At 33.5% G+C, this 6,367-nt stretch overlaps 1 pseudogene; it reads left to right on the forward strand.

Moving 5' to 3' along the window:
• Nucleotides 1-1,178: 1,178 nt before the first annotated feature.
• LOC139882102 (protein PGR-like) lies at nt 1,179-3,186 on the forward strand (annotated as a pseudogene).
• Nucleotides 3,187-6,367: the final 3,181 nt, after the last annotated feature.

Consider the following 6,367-nt stretch of genomic DNA (forward strand, 5'->3'; position numbering starts at 1 on the left):
ACATGGGTTCATGCAAAAAGCATGTCAAGCAAAAGAAAATGAGCTATGCACTAAATGGGTAAAAGGCATCAACGAAAATTAGCTTCATTTCAAGTATTCGGAGTGGCTAGCTAATCCAGTGATGATCAACAAAGCCAATGAAAAGTGGCGGATATGCATTGGTTTTCGGGACTTTATCAACGAGACTTTCCCCAAGGACCATTACCCTCGTCCCTGATTGACATCCTCATAGATGTTTCAACACAATATAAGCTCCTTACCTTCATGTACGCTTTCAATCAATACAACTATATCATCATGCTCTTAGAGGATATCATAAAAATATCTTTCATCACCGACCAAGCTTCTTTGTCAACATCTCTGACAATATCGAAAAATTCAAATCTAAGATCTTCAAAAGTTATGGGTGTATGGCCAAGAGATTGTATTTTCTCTAGAAGTTATCAATTCTTGTAGCCTCATAATTTATACAAACATTATTCAATAATCCTTAAATTTTATGCTAAAACCATCTCTATCGAAGAAATCAAATGAATTTTGGGATCTGAATTGGAATTCAAGTTGTAATGGAGAAAAAAATTTGGATATTGCCATGCCATATGAAAACCTAGTTTTTTTTTCTTTCTAGCTCTTTCTCTTTTTAGAATTTTTCTTTTCAAAATCTAATTATATTTTAATATTAAAAAATAATATCATAATCTCTATTTGTCAATCAATTACTCTTAATTATTTTAAAAATAAATAATTTGAGATGCGAAAAGTTGAGTTATAAATTGAATTGAAATTTTTTTAAACCCAAACGTTTTTTTTTTTTTTATCTAAATATTTCTTATATGACACTTGATATCCAAAATTGGCATTAAGAGTGAGATGGTCTAATGTCAACGTACCCGTTATTGGAAAAAAAATGACCACGTACGCTTCCATGTATAAGCTCTGTTCCTCTGTCCATTTTGCAACTCACCATTTTTATTTTTTATTTTTTTTTCTTTTGAAGTTAGTTTGCTGGCTGTGTGTTAACTTTAGGCAAAACGAATTCTTAATTATCCTTTGTTTCAACCAAAAGTTAAAACTGAAAAATAATACGACTTCTGACTTCTTCTCACATTTTTACAAATATTTGTCAAAATCTCTTGCATAAGGATCAGTCTCTCTCAGGCATTATTGAAATCCAGAAAATGGAAAATACTCTAGTGCAACCACTTATCGGCGTCTTAGTTTCTTCTGTCATCCCTATTCGAGCTTACAGACGGAATTCCCTTGACTTCTCCGGAGCACTCGCCGGATTTCTTGTGATGACCATTCACTTTGCCGCCGGTTAACGGTATGTTTTTGGGCATTCGGTTCCGATATCCCATTACAGTTACTATGCATCATTATCTGGTCTTAATTGATTTTTCAAATTTGGATGATAAGTAGAGTTGGAGCTATTTTGCTATATTCTTTCTCTCTTCGCCTAAGCTCACTAAGCTTGGTGAAGATCGGAAGCAACGTGTCGATGCTGAATTCAAGGCTGGTGGTCAACGGAATTGGTAAGTGAGATACCCTTTTGTTATATATAAGTGCTTTGGTCAAACTCAATCTGTGTAATGAAATCAAGTTTTCATTTTTTAGTTTCTTGGTGAGCAGGATTCAAGTTTTATTTAACAGTGGCATATCTGCTATTTTGGTGTTGATGTTATGGAAGGTAACGGGTTGGGAAGATAAGTGTTTGGACTCGAAGAACGAGACGCCTCTCGTAACAGCTCTTATGGGGGTTGTTATTGGGCACTACTGTTGTTGCAATGGAGATACTTGGTCTTCTAAGATTGGAGTACTCAGTGATGATCAGCCTCGATTGATTACAACTTTTAAGGTAAGTGTTCATTTTGATCAATATGCTTCATTTTCAACCAATTGCCACTAGATTAGATTGGCTGTTGCTTGTTTGGTAGTTATATGAACTGCGTTCTTTGCGGACGTTAATATTTAGCCAAATTGCATATCCAGTGAGTATTGTTGAGCTGTTAAATTGGTTTGAGGTCAAATCCAAGATTTTTCCAGATGAATGTTCGTTTAACTTAGCTTGGATTGTGTACACAGTTATGTTTTATGCTGGATTTTGTTTAGCCATGTCGATCGAGTGTTTATGGGTCCATTATTCGCTATCTTGCTCAATTCCTAGATTTTTCCGGTGTTAAATGTAGTTGCAACCTTGGATCAGGGTGTTTATTTGATTGGTTTCAGTAGTGTTCACTGTTTGAGGTGGTCTTCTGTCATGGTTTAGCGATTTAGGAAACCCAAATTCTTGTGACAACTGACAGGTAAACCTACATCTTTTTTCTTCTTCTTTCGGGCGGTAAAACTCATAGCTGTGACATGAGTCGAGGGAGTGGATATTTCTTCTCCATTCCAATAAATTTTAAAGTTTCAAACTGATTATACTTGAAGCTAGTTTGTGGCTTCCTAAACTGATAAAAAGGGTCCTCTTTGAATAACTACTTTCATTTGCACATCCATATGCATTAACCGAACAAAGTTTTGCCTCCCTGTTTTGGAAGACTTGTGAAGTAGATGTTCTATGGAAATTGATTTGAACATGTCGTTTGCGCCAGTAGGGAATGAATCTGTGTAGCTGAATCATTTTTCTTAATATTTTTGAAAAATTTATACGCAGACTGGATGCATTAACATGCTTTCTTAAGATTTTATGGATCCTTGCTTTCTTCTACATGACTACCAGCCAGTCCAAAAGAGGCACGAATGGTGGCATCACCAAACTCGGGTTGTTAGAGCTGCTGCTGCCGGAGCTCTAATTGGAGTTACTTTTGTTATCGTCGGATTTTTCACCACAAATTGTACGTATGATGTAGCACTAAAGCAGCTGTTGGTAGTACCCATCTCTACAATAGCAGGAGTAATTGGGAGTCTAATTGACTCTCTTCTGGGAGCCACACTACAATTCAGTGGATTCTGCTCCGTACGTAAGAAATTAAGTTTCGAAAATCCTTTTGGGGAATGTTATTCTACTACTTTCCAGAATGTGTGATTTACAGGTTACTTGATGTCGTGTAGGTTGTTAGTAAACCAGGACCAACTGTAAAGAAAATTTCAGGTCTTCTGATTCTCGACAACAATGCTGTGAACCTGGTTTCGATACTGTTGACATCAATTCTAACTTCTGTTGCTTCAACTTATATTTTCTGAAACCTTTTTGGTTCACGATACTGAGTTATGCATATGTGTACATTACGGGTCATTCAAGTACATCCATCTTCCTCAATGCTAACTTATTGTTGTAGGAGTTTGATTATATAGAAAATGGAAAGCTCCATTTTTATTTTTATCTTGGAATAATATTGGACTTGTCAGTGACAGGCGAGGATCAATCTATCAAGGAAGAATAGTGTTCTATTCTCGTGATGTTCTGTTTTGAAAGATCTCTAATAAATTATTTTTTCAAACTCTGAACAATTTATCTTGTTTATTACTGCTGCATCAACATATTATTGACGGCAAAACTAGCTGTTCTATGAATGAATAGGTTTAAAGTTCAAAAAGTCGTATTAATGATAAAATCTTTGATTTATTAGAGTTTTCTACGAATATAATCTTATCGATAATAGGAACAATAATTTGATTGGTTTAAATTGTAGATTTTATAGTCGAATCGAAATTTGACACGTGATTTTCTATTGACGAATTAAAATTTGATACAAAAATTTTATTTTTATTTATTATTTAAAAAATTATTCTGAATTAAATTAAATTCTTATTCATAATCAAACTTTCACCGCATTCTATTTTTCTATTTTCATTCTTTTTAATTAAAAGGATCCGATATATTTAGCCATAATCAAAATCCCATTATGTTCTTTTTCTACTTCCCATCTTAACAATTTAGTTATTTGCATTTTTTTTTCGAATTGAAAGGATCACATACATTTTATTGCAAATTTGACATGCAATGATCTAATTTTTAATTATATTTATTAAAATATCGAAATAAATTTAAATTTTTAGTTGAATTATAACTTCAAGTGATATTATAGATCCCAAAATATAATATCCATATATTAATTTTTATTTATAACAACTTATTTAAATATGTAATATTATTATAATTTTTTATATATAATTAGATAATTATTATGCATAATAATATCGTCCAATCTATGTGCCCAATGAATAAATCGTTATCATCAATTATAATGATAATTTTTTTAATAAAATAATATTTTTTTATTATATTATAATTATATGAATTGTATAATTCAAACTCTCACGGGACCATGGCCCACGCCCTAGTATGTATAGTGACAATATGAATAGATGTTTCATTATATTAAAATTTGGTGATTGGTTGAGTTGATATGCTGCATTAGTCGTTGATTCGAGACTAAGACTAATGCAAAATAAATTCCAAATTTATTTTTCATTAGTCTAATCCCGAGGAACTACTAGTCCTGGACAGATCTTTAAACCATGTGCGTCAATCTTCAGGGATTTGGATCCCACAGGTCACCTCTTATCTTATGGGCTTATACATTTGGTCGTCAATACTCGACTTAATTATATATATCGACATTAATATATGGGTAAGTACGCTTTCATGGATGGCCGATTTGTTTTTGGATATATTAATGGTGAAAAAGTTGACACTTTTATATGTACATTTTGATCATTGTATAGAATTATTGAGCATTACACATTCTCATTGAAATTTTTTTATTTCAAAAAATAGCGGATAGATTTTCAAACACATGAATTAAATTAATTAAAATCACTCTAAACATGATACATTATTCACACGCTGGTTTGATTAAATTAAAGCATGAAGAGACTAAACTTTCACATACAGAGACTCGAGTGAATCCCAAATCATTGTTTATTAAATTTAAAATAACAAACAAGCAAGCAAGCATTGGAAAGTACTTTCACTTATTGAATTTTCGCATCTAAATTAAGCACACGGCAGCCGACCCGCGGTGACCTTCTATGGCGATGCTGCCCTATCTAGGCATTTACATGACCTCAGCAATTGCAGCAGAGAATGTCTAAGACGCACTCGCATGTCTCGTAGCAGCAACAACAACAACACGCTGCAAACAAACTGCAAAATAACAATAACCCTTGCACATTAATCATAAATTAGTTGCCAAATAGGACGCGACCAATTAGTTAGATAGTTTCTTCTATGAGGAGGTCATGGATACGATTCTAGAGGAGCCAATCTTGAGTAGATTGTAATAAGAATTAATAAAAAAAGAAAATAATTATCAAAACATGACACATTATTGATTCTCCATTTTGAGATATGAAAAATTGCATACTTGTTTCAATGATAATTATTCAGTATCTGTATAATCAATTTCAAACTATATATAAAAAATATTTATTGAATATCCTAATTTTAAGTATAGTTTAAGGTAGAAATAACCGTGTATCTTTTTAGATCTGCCTACATATATATACTATATATTAATGGCGGATCTAAAAAGGAAAAGGTTCACAAATGATAATTAGGTAGAAGCGGAGACATAAAATGTTGTACGAACCATCCATAGAGACAACCCTTGTCGCTGCTACGCTGCTGGACGACGTCCATGTATCCCATTTGTTGATCTGAGGGAGCTTCCATATCCATCTATCTCTCTCTTTCGGCCGATCGACTGGTTGAATAGAAAAGCTAGTGAATGAATTAGCTGTAGTGTACTACAAAGTTTATTATTATAAAGGTAGGACAAAGAGCGGACTGAAATGCCACTTACATAAATATCATTGGGGCCGATTTAGGATATTTAATAATAACAACGAAGAATGACAGAGACCAGAAAGTTGGCATTGGCCTCTTATTTTCATCTATCCAGCTAACACCTTATCAAGAATTCTTCATTGAATATTTCTTTTTCTTAATGTTGCCAAAATGTTTTGTACATGTCGACGTGTAAGCCCCCACACTAAAGTTTTATCACAAATGATTGTATGATAGACATCACTATAATACATTCAGCTTTACTCTTACTAACTTCATTAACGTGATTTAGTTGAGCTTGGACAATGCTTACCTAAACTTTTTAGGTATTGAAACATTGATTGATTGTGAGTTTATGTTCAAAGTATTCGGGTTATACGAAGTGTGAAGGTCGTGATTTTTGGAATTGATGGTGTTTCATCGAAAGACATAAAGAAGTGTGGAGAACGTGCAAGTGGATCAAAACTTGATCAGAATCGGTGCAAGAAAATATGTGGCTGCGATTTAACATCTACGGTCTGCACGTGACCAACAAAACTCCCCCTCGACCGGATGATCGGGGGCGTGTCGCCGGAATATTAATATTGCTCTTGTGATGTTGATGGATGTGTGTATTAGAGAGACTACAGTGAG

Source organism: Rutidosis leptorrhynchoides, unplaced genomic scaffold, assembly GCF_046630445.1.
Source record: "Rutidosis leptorrhynchoides isolate AG116_Rl617_1_P2 unplaced genomic scaffold, CSIRO_AGI_Rlap_v1 contig227, whole genome shotgun sequence".
In the NCBI taxonomy this organism is placed as follows: domain Eukaryota; kingdom Viridiplantae; phylum Streptophyta; class Magnoliopsida; order Asterales; family Asteraceae; genus Rutidosis; species Rutidosis leptorrhynchoides.